The sequence below is a fragment of the Camelus ferus genome, chromosome 16, assembly GCF_009834535.1.
Source record: "Camelus ferus isolate YT-003-E chromosome 16, BCGSAC_Cfer_1.0, whole genome shotgun sequence".
Taxonomy (NCBI): Eukaryota; Metazoa; Chordata; class Mammalia; order Artiodactyla; family Camelidae; genus Camelus; species Camelus ferus.
Genome location: NC_045711.1, coordinates 33,940,032 through 33,957,893, shown reverse-complemented (window position 1 = coordinate 33,957,893; position 17,862 = coordinate 33,940,032). Strand labels below are relative to the sequence as shown.

The window sequence follows — 17,862 nt, the reverse complement described above, 5'->3', positions numbered from 1 at the left end:
GAGCCATATTTGAGATAGGGGAAAACAAAACTAAAAAATTCCATTTAGGCATGAATACTATCAAGGAACGAATTGTGGTTAAAATACAAAACCGTAAGGCACAAAGGCTAGAACAAAATCTTGCCAAAATTCTTTCTTTACAAATTTCTTCTTTATGCATATATAGACTTCTGGAAATTTGGGTGGCAATACCAAAGGAACAAGAAAAGCACCTTGTTCTGCCCATTAAATATACTCTAAAGACAGAAGCCAGAAAAATAGAGGTGGGGTATTTTTCTTAAAATATTCTTTAAAAAAGAATGATGTCTGTTTCCTAATCCCAACTCAATGAGGGAGATAAAGGAAGAGGTTGGTTATCAAACTTTACTCTTTTTTTAATTGTGGTAAGTATACACAACATAAAATTTATCATTCTAACCATTTTTGAGTGTATAGTACATTCACTTTTTTTGTACAACCATCCCCACCATCCCCCTCAAGAACTTTTTCATCTTGCAAAAATGAAACTATACTCATTAAACAATAACTTCTCAATTACACCTCCTCTCAGTCCCTGGCAACCACCACTCTACTCTTCTGTTTCCATGAATTTGACACTTTAGAAAACTCATATTAGTGGACTCATACAGTATTTGTCTTTTTGCAACTGGCTAATTCACTTAGCATAATATTCTCAAGGTTCATCCGTGTTGTAGTATGCGTCAGAATTTCCTTCTTTTTAAAGGCCAAATACTTTTCCAATATATGTACCACATTTTATTTATCCATGTATCTGTCACTGGACACTTGGGTTGCTTCTGCGTTTTGGCTTCTGTGAGTAATGCTGCTATGAACTTGGGTGTACATATAGCTGTTTGAGCCCCTGCTTTCAGTTCTTTTTGTGTATACATAGAAGTGGATCGTATTAAAATTGACTCTTTTGTTGGAGCTTGACCCCTCCTCATCCTTATCATTGACAAAGTGCAGCCAGAAAACGATGATTCTTTTTCTTTTAGTCCATATTCAGCAAAAGCCTTAGAAGTCTTACGAATTTTGTTAGTATCTGCAGAAGAACTAGTAACAAAACTCAAATTGCAGTTATTTTTACAAATAGTATTATTGGTCTAGGAAGTTGAAGAACTAAGCCATTATGTAGTTTGGTGAGTTACATAGGATGGCCTTTTTTTTTTTTTTTTTAACCAAAGCGTAGTTTAACTGTAGCATGATAACAGCAAGTGGCTTTCCAAATTTGCTGTTTTAGAATTTTATTTTAACCAGTATTGCCTCAAATATTAAGTCCTATGAAGATTGTTAATAAAGATAACATGGTGATGGTATCTGTTGTAATGGATGTGACCGTATGACTGATAAATTTGCTTCTTTCTATAAAGAGTAAATATGTGACTTTATAACAAACTGTGCCAGAGTTGGTGTTAATTTAATTCCTATTTTGCCTGACTCCAGAGGAATATTTAGGATTAATTGTGGAATTAAAATGTAATCTGAAGGGCCAGCTAATATCAGGAGATGGTACCTCTGTCTAGTTAAGGATATATTGTTATGTTAATTAACTTTAGTAGCCAGATTTAAAATTCAGATTTGGCAGAAGCTACTAGCATCAAACCGAAACTAACTTATCCAGTTTCCATTATATTAACAATTAACTAGTTGGAATCAAGGCACAAAATATTCCATCAACTTCTTACGAAAAGGTGTTTGATTTGCCTGTGTGATAATCTGGATAAGTTGAAGAAAAAGAGACATAATAGCTATATTGAAATTTAAGTTCCCAGATTTTTCAGCAGTTGAGTTCAGCTAACTTCTATTGATTCTATACTGTGTATAGGTGTTCCAGAAGATTAAAAAAAAAATCAACTGAGTGCACTGTATACTCTTGAGGCACTTATAATCAGGGAGGCATGGACCTGTGTGACTGTGGCATGCAACTGAGAGTAGTTATGGAGATGTGAAAGTCTTATGAACTTAAAAGAAGGATGCACAGATATATATGTATATTCACTCCCTGCATTTAAAAAAAATGGAGATGTGAAGGAATTATAAGCCTAAAAGAAGAGAGTGTAATTAATTTGCTCTGATGTCAGATTGTGCGTGGAAAGATGAGACCTTTTCTTAGTTAAACAATGTAAGAAGAATTCTGATAAAATATTACTATGAACAAGTCACAGAATGATAGTATAGAAAAACTGGGTTTTGAAGCTTAGCAAAAGTGCTTAGGGTCGAAGACAGAGTTTTATTTTGTTTGTTTGTTTGTTTTTAAGAATTTTGATTCGGTGATATAGTCACATAGTACAAAATTCAAAAGATTTCAAAGATACACGGTGAGACATTTCTTCTATACCTTCCGTGTATCCATCTGGTTTCCTTCCCTGGTGACAGCTATTAAAAGTTTCTTGTATTTAATATGTGTGTGTGTGTGTATGTGTTTGTGTGTATCTCATATGTATATATCATATGACTATATATTGTGTGTGCCTGTGCAAATACATATGTATATTCACTCAATCCATTTTTAAAAAATAGAGACAAGTATATTATGTGCATTATTGTGTTTTGCTTTTTGTGTTTAAAATACTTTAGAAATTGTTACATATAGAGCTAATTAAATTAGTACATATAGAGCTTCCTTATCCTTTCTTTTTTCAAGGCTGCCTAATATTCCATCATACAGCTTAATCATAATTTAACCAATTTCCTATCTGTGGACACTTAGATGGACAACAGTCCATCTTTATTGACATAAGCAATGCTATAGTGAATATCCTTGTACATAATGTCATTTCACACATGTTTATGTATGTTTACTTGGTAAATCCCTAGAAGTGGAATTGCTGGGTCAAAGAATATGAGCATTTGTAATTTTGGTACTTATATCCACATTCCTCTTCATAGAGAAGAGGAATATAACTATATTCCTTCATCAGTGAAAGAGAACATCTGTTTCCCCATAGTTAAGGGAGTCACTTAAGGGAGTCCACAAACAGATGTCAGGGTTCTTGAGCCTTGTAAAATGATAGGTAAAAATTTGTATATACGTGTTTATGGATGTGTCTTTTTCAGAGGGACAGGCCCATGGTTTTCATTGCATTCTTAAGAAGTTCTATGATTGAGAATAGGGTTAAAAACTGTTGTCTGGCAGTTGTTTCAAATTAGAACACATTGCTTTGTATGGTATTTCTCTTTTACAGGAAGTACTTGAGCAGGAGCATGTAAGTAATTATTAGAGATGTATAGAAAGTTATTGTATAGGAGAATGGACTAAATCTTATCCCAGTCTTTTATTTCTCCCTTCACTCCCTGGGAGGCCATGTTTTACAAGCCCTGTTTTCTATTAAACTGAATTTATTTTAAGCAATACCTTATCTCTCCAATTTTATAATTAGAGCTTTAGAGAGGTATGAGGTGAGTTTTACTACGTAGAGTTGAAATCCTTTCATTTATAGTGAGTTGGTAAAATTTTACCAAAAGTGAAGTCAATTTGGCATTTTATTTTATTTTTTAAAAGTACATTTCAATTTTATTTATTTATTTTTTATGGAGGTTCTGGGGATTGAGCCTAGGACTTTGTGCATGTTAGGTACACACTCTACCACTCAGCTGTACACCCCTTCCTTCCACAATTTGGCATTTTAAATGGGCTGTGTGGTGAAAAATAGTTCAGGACTCCCATTATGATCTTTAGGACTTATTGGGGAATCTAAGAACAAATCTCTATACCAGATAACTTCCAAGGCCCTTTTGAATTTTGTGTCAATAGTATATATTTTGTGGTTTAGACGAAGACATTTATTAAGCTCTGCTACAAGTACTATTACAGATAAACTCTCAACCATAATAGACTTTCATATTTTGAGATAATGGAATTAATTTGTAATTATACATATTATTGAAAGTCACAACTCTGTAGGTCCTGGAGAAAAAAACAGGAGCTCTCCATAGTGAATTAGAAAGTTAAAAGATTTAATTTATTTAGAGATAATTGATGGCATATAATGCCTTTTATTTTTTAATACTATATTATAATTTGGTGACTTGTTTTGAAGGATTTCTCTAGAGGTGATTTTAAAATGTTTCGTGTGGGGAAAGGTCAGGTGAACCTGTATGTCATGCTAGACACTGGAGCAAAGCTAAAAGGTCTTACCTAATAGCACTCAATAAGGAAAATTTTTTAAAGAATTGTTACATATTCTGGAGTAGAGCCTGAGGATCTGTTTGTTGAACAGAATTATTTGTTGTAGGTAACTCATTTTAACTAGTTTTCCAAATTCTTATTTATTTCTGAAATAGAAATTTAAAAGAAAATTTTTGTTGTAGGCTACCTGTATAGAACTTTTTATAGTGATACTTGCTATAATGAGATCCTGCTTTTACTAACAAACCTTTGATCACAATGAAATTCTAAGATCTGGTCTATGTTATTGATTTCAGATAATATTCAGATTACTTGGAGGTAAACTATGGCAAGTTAAATATGCATACCATTAAGAAAATAACAAAAATAATAGCTAATGCTCCCTTACTGAAGATGAAATGAAATACTTAAAAAAATACACCTCAGTCCTAAAGAAGGAAGAAGAGGAAAGGAAACAAAAGCTAGGGGAAAAAAATAGCAACATAGTAGATTTAAGCCCAAGTATATGATAAATAAATTGTAAGTGGTCTCACTGTTACATGATCCAACTATGTGGTATCTACAAGAAGCCCACTTTATTTTTAACTTGTATCTTTGTATTTTATTTTTATTTTTATCTTTTAAATATGGGACGCCTCACAAATTTGTGTGTCATCCTTGCACAGGGGCCATGCTGAGTTTCTCTGTATTGTTCCAATTTTAGTATATGTGCTGCTGAAGCAAGCACTGTATCTGTGTTTTAAAGGATGGGAAAAGATACTGTATAAACACTAGGTATATAAAAAGGTTGTAGTTACTATATTTGTGTTAAACAAAGGAGACTTAGGAACAAGGAAACTATGACAAGGGATAATGAAGGGCATTTTATAATGAAAAAAGAATCGATTCATTGAGAAGACTCTGTAGTCCTAAGTGTTTATGCATCAAATAACAGTGAAACAAAAACTGACAGTTGGAAGGAGCAATAGATGAATCCACAGTTACAGTTGGAAATTGCAATATTTTCTCTCAATAACTGATGGAACAGGTAGGCAAAAAAATCAGCAAGGGTATATAAAAGACTTGAACAATACTATAAATGGACTGTATCTAATTGACATTTATAGAACACTATGCCCAAATTCTTTGCAAGTGCACATGGAACATTTACCAAAATAGACTATAGACTATATCCTGGACTATGAAACACATTTCAACAAATTTAAAAGGATTGAAATCATATAGAGAGTACTCTGACTACAACAGAATTAAATAAGAAATCAAAAAGATACCTGGAAAATCTCCAAATATTTGCTAGTTAAATAACATACTTCTAAGTAAACTTTAGATCAAAGAGGAATTCAGAAGGGAAATTGGAAAATATTTTGAACTGAGTGAAAATGAAACACAGTCTGTCAAAATTTGTGGTAGGCAGCTAAAGCAGTGCTTTAGAAGGAAACTTACCACTTCAAAAGAAAGGTCTAAAATCAATGACCCAAGCTTCTGTCTTAAGAAGTTAGAAGAAGACCAAACTAAATAGCAGAGAAATAAGGAGTTGAAATAAATGAAATAGAAACCAAATTTGAATAACCCTGTATTTATTAAAGAAATTGGGTTTGTAATTAAAAGTGTTTCCATGAAGAAAAGTTCAGGCCCACATGGCTTTATTGGTGAAGTCTATCAAACATTTAAGGAAGAAATAATAACAAAATTTTCACAATCTTCAGAAAACACTTATGAGCCCAGCATTACCTTGATACCAAACCAGGCAGAGATATTATGAAAAAAGAAAACTATGGCTTAATATCCCTCATGGATATATGTGCAAAAACTATTAACAGAATATTAGCAAATTGAATCTAGCTCTCTCTATATAAATATAATAATACATCACGACCAATTAGGCTTAATCCCAATTAATTGCAAGGTAGATTTAACATTAAAAGTCAATGTAATTCACCGAATTAAAATAAAGGAGAAAAGCTAAATGATCTTGTAATAGATACATAAAAGGCATTTGAACATAGTTCAGCACTAATTTGTGATAAAAGCTCTCAGCTAACTAGGAATAGAAGGAAACTTCCTCAAGCTGATAAAAGGCGTCTGTTAAACCTATGTTGAACCTCATACTTAAATGGTGAAATACTGACTGCTTAAACCTAATGTTCAGAACAAGTCAAGGATATTTGTTCTCATAACTTCTGTTCAGCATGTTCTGAAGGTCCTAGCCAGGTGCATTAAGGCAAATAAAAGGAATAAGCTTATATTTTGCAAAGGAGAAGTAAAACTATGTTTATTTTTTTAAATGTCTTATAGGTGACATGATTATGCATATAGGACGTTCTAAGTAATCTATAAAAAACTTCTAGAGCTTCAGTTTATCTAGGATACAAGTTCAATCTAAGAAAATTAATTGTATTTCTGTATGTTTGCAGTGTATAATTGGCAGTTGAGATTTAAAAAGTAATAAAATTTGTAACAGCGTCAAAATAGTATAAATATAAAAACATTTCCCAAGAACAGACAAATGAGAATATTTCTTAGAGTTCCTTGTAGCAGAAGTTGCCTTGTATTCCCATTTCATTAATGAGGACACTGAGGTACAAAAGATTAAAGAACATTCATTTGTTTATGAGCACACCTTCATTAAACGCCTATTATGTAGTAGATACGGTGCTAGGGTTATAATATAATATATAGTAGTGAATAAAAAGATTATACCTTCCCTCATGGAGTTTATCATCTAGTGGAGATTGAAGGGAGATATAGATTTAGGGTGCTGAGTTCTCAGCTTTGGTTTAGCATTTTTGATTTAGATGAACAATTTAAAGCCTTTATGTTTTAGTTAGATCTTTAAGTAAATACTGTAACTTGTTGAATAATCTGGCCTCTATGTGGGGCAAACAGTTTAATTGTAGTATGCTTGGAAATTTAGAAAGTGTTAAAACTGGTTGGCTTGATTGGTTAAAGTTTCATGTTAAGGATGGTTCATGCATATCCTCCCATACTCCCATTGAGCACCACCTTTATTTCAGGCACTATTTTACCCACATCCCCAATATATAGTATTACTTTATTTAATCCTTGTAATACCTCTAAGGTGGGTGGTTTTCCTTTTTTTTTTTTTTTTTAATCACAGATGGAGAAGACCAGAGCTAATAGAGCTTAAGTGATTTGCCTAGTTTCATACAGTGGTTCAGTGATTCAGTCCCATACCGATTTGACTTTAAACTGTTGGTACCAGCTGTTTTCAGTCATTTTTCTATTGGTCACCTGGACCACATCCCGTTTTTCCCCATTCAGGAAATGCAAGTAAGTGAGATTAATTTTTATAGTGCTAAGTTTGAATCTATTCTTTATTTCAAAAGTAAATCACTCAGAAGGAAAAAGTTAGCAATATAATTTGATACTTTCACAGCTGATAATGTGGAGACACCAGTTTTAAAGTGGCTTTAGTACACTTTAATCCATGTCACTGTCTAGTTAAATTTCAGTGTTTACGTCTGAGCCATGAGCCGTGTGCCTTGGAAAACAATGACCTAAAGGGACATAAGTAACGGTAACCTAGCTAAGAGTATTTACATGGTTTGAACCAAATGTACTACCATCCTTGATAGGTTAGTAGTGTGAGTTTTGGAATTGAAAGGTGAGAAGAAGAGGTTGCCATGCCCTGGTAGAAAATCTCCCAACTGTCTTTCCCCCAGCCAGATTGGTGGAAACTGGAAGCAGCTAAAATGTGTGTGGGAGGGAGAGTGAATGATTATATAAATTTAAAACTACTATCTTAATTTCTAGCCCTTGAGGGTGCATAAAAGGCATTAGTGATGTCTGCTTGGCTTTTTACAGATGAGTAAATTGAGGCTTAGAGAGAGCAGTTGATTGGTTAACAGTTATGCCACAATTAGTAAGTGGCAGAACTGGAATTTAGACCCCTGCCTCCTATCATTATACCAATATATTGTGCTCTGCAGTAGGAATTTTGTTACATTATTTGCTTTAGGGGGGGAAGTGGGTTTGTTTTACAGATTAATGATCTCCTCAAAACAGTAAAAGCCAAGAACCTAAACTTAATGGTCATCACACTTTTTTGAGGGTTATGTATCTCTTGGATATTTTAATTCTGGATTATTTTATGACCATTTCTTCCACGTTATCTTTTTTTTTTTTTAACATTTTTTATTGATTTATAATCATTTTACAATGTGTCAAATTCCAGTGTTCAGCACAATTTTTCAGTCATTCATGGACATATACACACTCATTGTCACATTTTTTTCTCTCTAAGTTATCATAACATTTTGTGTATATTTCCCTGTGCTATACCGTGTAATCTTGTTTAACTTCCACGTTATCTTTACTATAAATGTGCTCCAGGATTTTGTATCTGTTTTTTATATTTTGTACTTGATTTTGTTCCTTTTCTATCTGTAAATATTGAATTTGTAGTTTTTAACCAATAAAGGAGAGAGTTTTTTTTTTAGCAAGAGGAATAAGGCTAAAGGCTAAATTGTAAGCTTTCTAGTAAGATATGTAATCCACATGACAGTTGCTTCTGTGTTTATTGAAGTCATACTCCTTTCCCTTACAGTTAGTTTTTTAAATGGTTAATTTTCAGTTATGTAAGGAATGCATGCTTACTTTTATAATAATAAGAACTGTAATTGCTCTAAGAAGTTTGGTATGTATCCATTTAGATTTTTTAAATACTGTACTTGTCCACTTGCATACATATTTATCCATGTACTGATTTTTATGTGTGATTTTGTTAAAAAAAATCGAATTATACTATCACTGTTCTGAACTTATTTTACACTCAGCATATGATTTTGAGATCTACCATAGAGATGTTATATGGACCTCGTTTGGATCGCTATTCTTCAAACAATCATCCTGTAAACACATTTGTAGAATGGTGTTTTGTCACTTATTTAAAGAAATATTATATGAGATAAAGGATTTGAAAATTAGAAGGAGAAAACGGTAACCTAATCCTTTCCGTAGATGATGAGGAAGCTTTGGAGGGCAGGATTATGTTTGATGCTCTTCTGTATCCATGGTTATAAGTACTTCCCTGTAGTGAGCAAAATGGCAATGGATTATTTTTTAAACAGTTTTATTGAGATATAATTTTCACAACATACAATTTACTCTATTAAAGCACACAGTTCATTGACTCCAAGTGTATTTATAGAATTGTGAAACCATTACCCCAGTCAATTTTAGAACATTCTCACCTCAAAAACAAACGAATCCCTTATCTCTTAGCTGTCACCCTCAAAAGCCTCACCTCTTTCAGCTCTAGGAAACCATTAATCTACTTTTTATCTGTACAGATTTTGCCTATTCTGAACATTTCATATAAATGGAATCATACAATATGTGGTCCTTTGTGACTTGCTTCTTTCACTTAACATCATGTTTTCAAGGTTCATTCATGTCTCAGAACTTCATTTCTCTTTATTGCCACATAATATTCCCTTGTATGGATATACCACATTTTGTTTATTCATTCTTTCTGTTGATGGACATTTTTGTTGTTTCCATTTTTTGGCTATTATGAATAATGTGCCATGAACATTCATCTGCATGTATTTGTTTGCACATGTTTTCATTTCTTTTGAGTGTATTCCTGTGAGTGGAATTGCTGGGTCTTATGGTTAAGAGCTAGTCCATGAAAGACTGGACCTAATGTAAAACTAAGGATCTCTCTATGGTTTTTTTTTTTTTTCTGTCATTAGTTTAACTATTTGAGGAATTACCAGACTATTTTCTAAAGTGCACCTTTTAACATGTCTACCAGCAGTGTATGAGGGTTAAACTTTCTCCATATCCTTGCCAACATGTTATTATGTGTCTTTTTGGTTGTATGTGCCAGATCTTGAATGAATACATAGACTTCCATACACAAGTTTTCCAGAAGACAGTTGAAGAATTTCTTGTTCTAACTTTTGGGCTTGCTCGTCTGGAAATGGATGTTATTAAATTATATGGTTAGGATTTTGCATGACTGAAATATTACTAAAAATCATTAATATTAGTTAAAGATTTTCTTGGCAGTGTACAATAATATTTTGTTTCCTTGCTAAAATGCAAAGTCGTTTGTTAAGGGAGGTGGTATAGCTTAGTGGTAGAGCATCTGCTTAGCATGCACGAGGCCCTGGGTTCAATCCCCAGTACCTCCATTAAAAAAAAAAGTAAGTAAACCTAATTACCTCTCCCCAAAATAAAAAAAAAGTCATCCATTTGAAATCACCCCACTGATTTGACTCTGCTATTGTGCAAAAGGTAGTGATACTAATGACTAAAAAAAAGTATGGAGACCCTTAGTTTTCATTCTTCACTAGGTCTTGTCTTTAATGGAATATCTTTTGACTACATCAGGTAGTTTGACCCTACTGTCAGATGTCCTCCTTTATACTTAATCAAGGTTAACTTTTGTCTGCTGTTCTGAATGCCTTTCAAGATGCCAATTTAGTTCAAGGAGGAAATTAAGACTAGAAACTCAACAAATGTTGACATTTAAACTTTTAGAGGAGTGAAAGATTAACCTTTGGCTGCTACTTCTACAAATTTTTCTTCGCTTATATAGGTTTCATTCATGTGCTAAAGGCTAGTTGTCAACATTGGTAACTTAACCTCAGTTTTCATGGGTTTATAACTTATCTGCAAGGTTTTCTTTAGGCTTGTAACTGAAGTATTTTTTAAATGTCCCCAAAAGTGCATTTAAATATATTAAATATGTGTCTTGTTTTGGGGAACCCTTCTTTTTTTTTAAACAAGAAACTTGACTCTTTTCTATTTTTTAAATAGTCCATTTGGTGTTTTACTTTAAAAAATCATTATTAGCAGGAGACAGGGTAAACAGCTTAAATGTTAGTATAAAAAATGGGACTTTTACTGTGGAGTCTTAACTTATTTTTACACTTTGTTTAAAAATTCTTTTTTTCTCTTATTCTTATTAAAACAAAACATGACAAAACAAATCATATGTCGAGGGCTGACTTTCAATAGAGTGAAGAATAGGAATTAATCCAGAGTTGGAAAATTAGGAAACAAAGAAGAAATTGGGGGAAGTAAATGGGATATAACAAAAGACACTGAGGACCTACAAAGAGAAGAAACTGGAAATGGATGCTGTTAGTAATATATTACTATGAAAATCTCACTGAAGTAGATAAATTTCACTCAAAGATAGTAGAAATTAATGTTGACAAAAGTAAGATGTAAAAATCAGAATAGACTCCTATAACCAAGGGAAAATCGAGGAAGATTATAAAATTATTTTCTCTTCCTTCTCTTCCTCCTACTCCTTGAATCAGGGCAAAAAATTGCACTCCCAAGTTATTGGTGGTCTCCTAACCTTTCAAGAAATAGGTAATTCTCATGTTAAATAATAACATAGGAATAATAAACTCTGATAGCAAAACCTGACACATATGAAGGAATAAACCTAATCTCATTTTATGAATATATTAGATGTTTAAATTCAAATAAAAATAGTAGCAAATGGCTCCCAGAGATAATTCCTTTATTTTGTTTCAGGGAGTTTATCCTGAGTCAGACAAGTTCAATATTTTAAAATTTTATTAATACATGTAATAGATGACTATGTACTAATGTACCTAGAGTATAGCTGGCTGGTTAGTAGCACTTATTTTGAAGCCAGGTCACTTTGGTCCAGATCTTGGCTCTGCTTCTTCCCAGTTGTGTAACTTTGGGGAGTTGACTAAACTTTTCTTACAGTTTCTTCATCTGTAAATGAGACTACTAATAGCTATCATATGAAGTTTGTCATTAGTTTGCTAGGGCTTCCATAACACAGACTGGGTGGCTTAAACAATAGAAATTTATTTTCTCACTATTCTGGAGTCTAGACGTTCAAGATCAAGGTGTCAGCAGGAATGATTTCTTTTGAGGCTTTCTCTTCTTGATTTGATAGCCATCTTCTCACTGTGTCCTCATAAGATCTTTTCTCTATGCCTGTGCATGTCTGGTGTCTCTGTGTCCTGATTTCCACTTTGTATAAGGACATCAGTCATATTGGATTAGGGTCTACTCTAATGACCCATTTTAGCTTAATACGTCTTCAAAGGCCCTGTCTCTAAATATATTCTGAGGTATTGGGGGTTAGGGCTTCAGTGTATAAATTTGAGGACACAGTTGAGCCCATAATAGTTTGTTAGGAGGATTGACTGTGCTAATATAAAATACCTGGCCTGTGTAGCAAGGGCTACCTGAGTATTGTTTACTATTTTTATTTCTTAACTACAGCAAATAAATAATACATAAAAAACTTTTTGTTTCAAAATATTTTTAGATTCAAAAGAAATTGAAAGAAAAAAAAAAAAGAGCAGGGAGGTTCCATGCACCCATCCTCTCCCAATGTGAGCATCTTGTGTAGTTAGAGTACAATATTAAAACCAGGAAATTGACCTTCGTAAAATTAACAGAACTCATTCAGATTTCATATTATACTTGTATCATTGTGTGTGTGTGTACACATGTACTACTTTGCAATTTTTTTATCACTTGTGTAGCTTTTTGTATCCATCACCACAATCAAGATGCAGAACTGCTCCATCACCACCAGACTCTCTCCTGCTACTCCTTTGTGTCCTTCCCCACCCCTCTCCTTGAAACCCTAACTCTGACAACCACTAATCTGTTTTTCATCCCTGTAAATTCATCATTTCAAGAAGTGTATATATTTTTCATATATATACACATAAGATCATACAATATATAACCATTTAAGATTAGCTTTTTTCACTTAGCCTAATTTCCTTGAAGTTCATCCAAGTTGTTGCATATGTAAGTATTCATTCCTCTTTTTGCTGAGTAGTATTCTATTCCATGGATATACCACAGTTTGTTTAACCATTCACTCACTGAAGGATATTTGGTTTGTTTCCAGTTTTTGGCTGTTACGAATAAAGCCACTATGAACATTTGTGTGCAGGTTTTTGCATGAACATTATTTCTCTGGAACAAATGTCCAGTAGCATAATTGCTAGATCATATGATAAATGTTAAGTACACTTTTAGTTTTAAAAGAAATTGTCAAACAATTTTCCCAATTGGCTGTAGCTTTTTATATAAATTCTCACAGCAATGTATGAATGATTCAGTTTTCTTTTAATACTTGCCAACATTTAGTGTTGTTGCTGTTGTTAGGTGTAATGAACTCTTACTGTGGTTTGAATTTGTGTTTCCCTAATGGCTAATGATGTTGAACATCCTTTCTCATGCTTATTAACCATCCTTATATCCTCTTCAGTGAAATATCTGTTCATGTCTTTTGCCAGTTTTCTAATTGGATTAAAAAAAAAGAAAAACTTGAGTTTTTAGTTCTAAGTTGAGGTTCGTAATTTTGTGTCCTTTGTCAGATATGTGGTTTGCAACTATTTTCTTCCAGTTCATGATTTGTCTTTTCATCCTACTTATAGAGTCTTTTGCTGAGTGAAAGTAATTTTGATGAGGTTCCATTTATTAATTTGTCCTTTTATAGATCAAGCTTTTGTGTCATATTGAAGATCTCTTCACCTGATCCTGGGTTTTGAAGATTTTCTCCCCCTGTGCCCCCTCCTTTTTTTTTTCCTAAAAGGTTTCTGGTTTTCTGTTTTGTATTTAAGTTAATGATCTAATTTGAGTTACTTTTAAAAATAAGGTATGAGGTTTAACTTGAGGTTCATATTTTTGCCTATGGATGCCTAATTGCTTCAGTACCATTTGTTGAAAAGGCTTTTGAATTGCTTTTGTACTTTTATAAAAAAATCAGTTTGGTTTTTATCATTTGTGAGAATCAAATGTGCCAGTATAGAATGCCCAGCCCATAGAAGTGCTGCAGAAGTGCTGGCTATTATTATTATTAGAGCAAATAAATAGTAACTTTTTTAAAAAAGCATTTGGTTAAACTCAATAGCCATCTCAACTTTCTAATTTAGAAAACAACAATTAATGTAGTTTTATTTTTTAAAAAAGTTTTAATTGTGGTAAAATAAACATTACATAAAATGTGTTGTCTTAACCATTTTTAAGTGTAGAGTTCAATATTGTTAAGTACATTCACATTGTGCAGTCAGTCTCCAGAACTCTGTTCATCTTCCAAAACTGAACCTCTGTACTCGTTAAACACGAACTCCCCATTCCTCCTCTCTCCAGTTCCTTAAACCACCATTCTACTTTCTGTCTCAATGAATTTGACCATTTTAGATGCCTCCTGGGGAGGGTATAGCTCAGTGGTAGAGTACATGCCTAGCATACACAAGGTCCTGAGTTCAATCCCCAGAATCTCTTTTAAAAATAAACAAATAAGTAAATAAACCTAATTACATCCCTCTCCAAGTGATTTTTAAAAAGTAATAATAGATACCTCCTTTAAGTGAAATCACGCAGTATCTACCTTTTTGTCACTAGCTTATTTCACTTAGCATAATGTCCTCAAGGTTTATTTGTAGCATGTGTCAGAATTATCTTCCTTTTGAAGGTTGAATAATACTCCATTATATGGATATATATCACATTTTGTTTCCATTTATATTAATGGACACTTGTGTTGCTTCTACCTTTTAGGTGTTGTGAATAATGCTGCCATGAACATAAGTGTGCAAATAATTCTTTGAGACCCTGCTTTCCATTCTTTTGGATATATACCCAGAAGTGGAATTGCTATATCATATGATTATTCTATTCTTAATTTTTTGAAGAACTGCCATACTATTTTCCATAGTGGCTGCACCATTTAAAGTCCCAGCTAACAGCACACAAAGGTTTCAGTTTCTCCACATCCTTAGCAGTGCTTATTATTTTCTGTTTTCTGATAGTAGCCATCCTAATGGGTGTGAAGTGGTATGGTATCTCATTGTGATTTTGCCATTAACTCTCTTTTTTATCCTATTTATTTTTATTTGGGGAGGAGGTAATTAGGTTTATTTGGTTATTATTTTTAGTGGAGGTACTGAGGATTGAACCCAGGACCTTGTGCATGCCAAGCACACACTCTGCCACTGAGCTATACCCTCCTCCCCCATTTCATTGTGATTTTGATTTACATTTCACATGATTACTGATGTTGCATCTTCTCATGTACTTGTTGGCTATTTGTATACCTTCTTTGGGGAAATGTCTATTCCAATCCTTTGCCCATTTTTAATTGGGTTGTTTGTTTAACTTTTGTTGATTTACAGGAATTTTAAAAATATATTCTGGATGTTAACCCTTTATCAAAAGATACATGGTTTGCAAATGTTTTCTCCCATTTTGTGGGTTGTCTTTTTACTCTTATTGATTGTGTCCTTTGATGCACAGAGGTTTTAAATTTTGATGTAGTCTGTTTTTTTTTGTTTGTTTTATTTATTGTTCTTTTGGTGTCATTCATTTTGAATTCATTTTTGTAAGATAAGGGTCCAGCTTCATTCTTCTGCATGTGAATATCCATTTTCCCACCAGTTTGTTGAAAAGACTATTGTTCATTTTGAGGGGTCTTGGCACCCTTGTCAAATCATTTTATGTGAAGTCATTATGTGCCTGTTAAACTTATACAGAGTTGTAATTATATCTCAGTAAAACTGAAAAAGAAGATCAGCAAAAAAAAGAAAATCATTTGACCATATATGTGAGGGATTATTTCTGGGATCTGAATTCTGTTCCATTTGTCTATATGTTCAACTTAATGCCAGTGCCATATGTTTTGATTATTGTAGCTTTGTAATAAGTTTTGAAATCAGGAAGTGAGAGACCCCCAACTTTGTTCTTTTACAAGATTGTTTTGGCTCTTTGCAGTCTTCTTATAGTTTTTAATAGTAAAGCACAAGAAAGTTACCTTGAAAAAGAAGAACAAAACAGTGTTCTTTCTTTATGATGATTATGTTGTTTTATTCAAAGCAGTAAAATGTGAAACAAATAAGAGATATAAATTGTGGAAATGAGGATATAAACTTACTTTAAAATGCTGTAATTTATATGTAAATAATGAAATCAAAAGGAACAAATTGAGAGATGATTATGAAGAATAACAATTCAGTAAAGTGGCTAAATGAAACACATGAAAATTATATAATTCCTGAATGTCAGCAGTATCAAAAAAATAGGAAAAATTGAATCCCAGTTATTCTAGTTTCTATATGAAGATGTCACAGTGGTGAATGGGAGTTAGACTTTGGTAACCCATAAGCTTTTAGGCCTTGCGATTTAATTTACTCCTGGGAATAGTAATTGAGGCTAAAGACTAGAACTGGCTCTGTATAATGCTGGGAATTGGAAAGGGGCAAAGTTGTCTATTAATTAGGATTAGTAAAACTGCCCACCATTCCAAGACATAGGACAGAAGTGAGCCACTAAACTGTATTTTATTTTTTATAGATTTATAATTTTTTTATTGAAGCATAGTCAGTCTACAGTGTTGTCTATTTCTGGTGTACAGCATAATGTTTCAGTCATACATATACATACATATATTCGTTTTTATATTCTTTTTCATTATAGGTTACTACAAGAAAGCCACTTAACTTTGGATTGTGGCTGTTAAAATTCACCCACAAGAAATGGAAGCTCCAACCTTGTGTGGAAATCCTGGGCAGAAAAATAATGTATAAATATGTTGGAACTAATATATAAATGTGTGGAAATCCTGGGCAGGGAAAGTAATATATAAATATGATGAATGTTGTAGGGCACTGGCATAGGTGACCATTAAAATTCCCTTGGGACTGACTGCTCCTTGACCCCTGAAATGTGGAGGACACTCCCAAAACTGAATATGAACTCATACAAAACTTACAAAAGCACCTTAGTAAAAAAGATGCAGCAAATGGGAAAATTTACAACTGAGGAACTGACCATAATAGACTGAAACTTGATTATCTAATATATAGTCCATATTCAGTTTCTGCCTTTGTCCCAGTAATGTCTTTTGTTTTTGCTTTGTTTTGATATCCAGGGTCAAATCAAGGATCATACATTGAATTTAGTTACGCTTTTTTATCTATTGAATTTAGTCATGCCTTTTTATCCTTTAATTTAGTTCATTTTTTTCTCCCTTATTTGTTTTTTAACGATAGTAATACTTTTGAAAGATAAGACTGTTTGCCTAAAATCATTTGGTTAGCTACTTTATTAGACAGCTGTTTTAGAACAGGGAAGGTATATCATTATCCCTGTTAATTAAATTTAGTCTAATGATGTTATAATAATTTGAGATGCTGTGCATCAGAAAAGGACAGGGAAAGGGAGAATTCGGTAATTCTTAATACTTTTTTTCTTTTAGTTAGACACACATACTCAAGGAACCACAAGGATCTTTGTGCCTCTTGCAAATTTCTTTCAACTACTAGAATGTACACCACTGTTAAACACTTTACAGTTTATGTTATTATCAGTAATTGCTAATAAAAATAGATTCTTCAGTTCTCTCTTGTCTCTATTCATCACACTTGTCATTTCCTTTTTTTTTTTTTTTTTAAATTTCTTTTTCGTTTTTTAAATTTCTTTTTTGATGTTCAGTGGAGGTACTGGGGATTAAACCCAGGACCTTGTGAATGCTAAGCATGTGCTCTACCACTGAGCTATAACCTACTCCTACCATTTCCTTTTGAAAGTGAGGAGTAGTTGGCAGGTAAAGCAAATAATTAAAATGTAGTATATGGTATTATTACTATCCAGGGAGGAAAATGCTTCATAACAGTTACAAAAAACATTTTATGAACAGAATATTTTAAAAATTTGAACATAGAAAGATTCAGTTTCAATAATTATAG

General features: G+C 32.9%; 1 protein-coding gene and 2 non-coding genes across 7 annotated transcripts in view; 1 reads left to right on the top strand and 2 right to left on the bottom strand.

Annotated features, from left to right (window-relative positions):
* Positions 1-17,862, top strand: part of TLK2 (tousled like kinase 2) — a 101,647-nt gene that overhangs the window by 12,388 nt on the left and 71,397 nt on the right. The gene's annotated exons all lie outside the window — the stretch shown is intronic.
* Positions 4,750-4,856, bottom strand: LOC116656939. Its single transcript, XR_004311942.1, has one exon. It is a non-coding gene; the product is annotated as a U6 spliceosomal RNA (small nuclear RNA).
* On the bottom strand, positions 15,058-15,129 carry TRNAA-GGC. Its single transcript has one exon. It is a non-coding gene; the product is annotated as a tRNA-Ala (tRNA).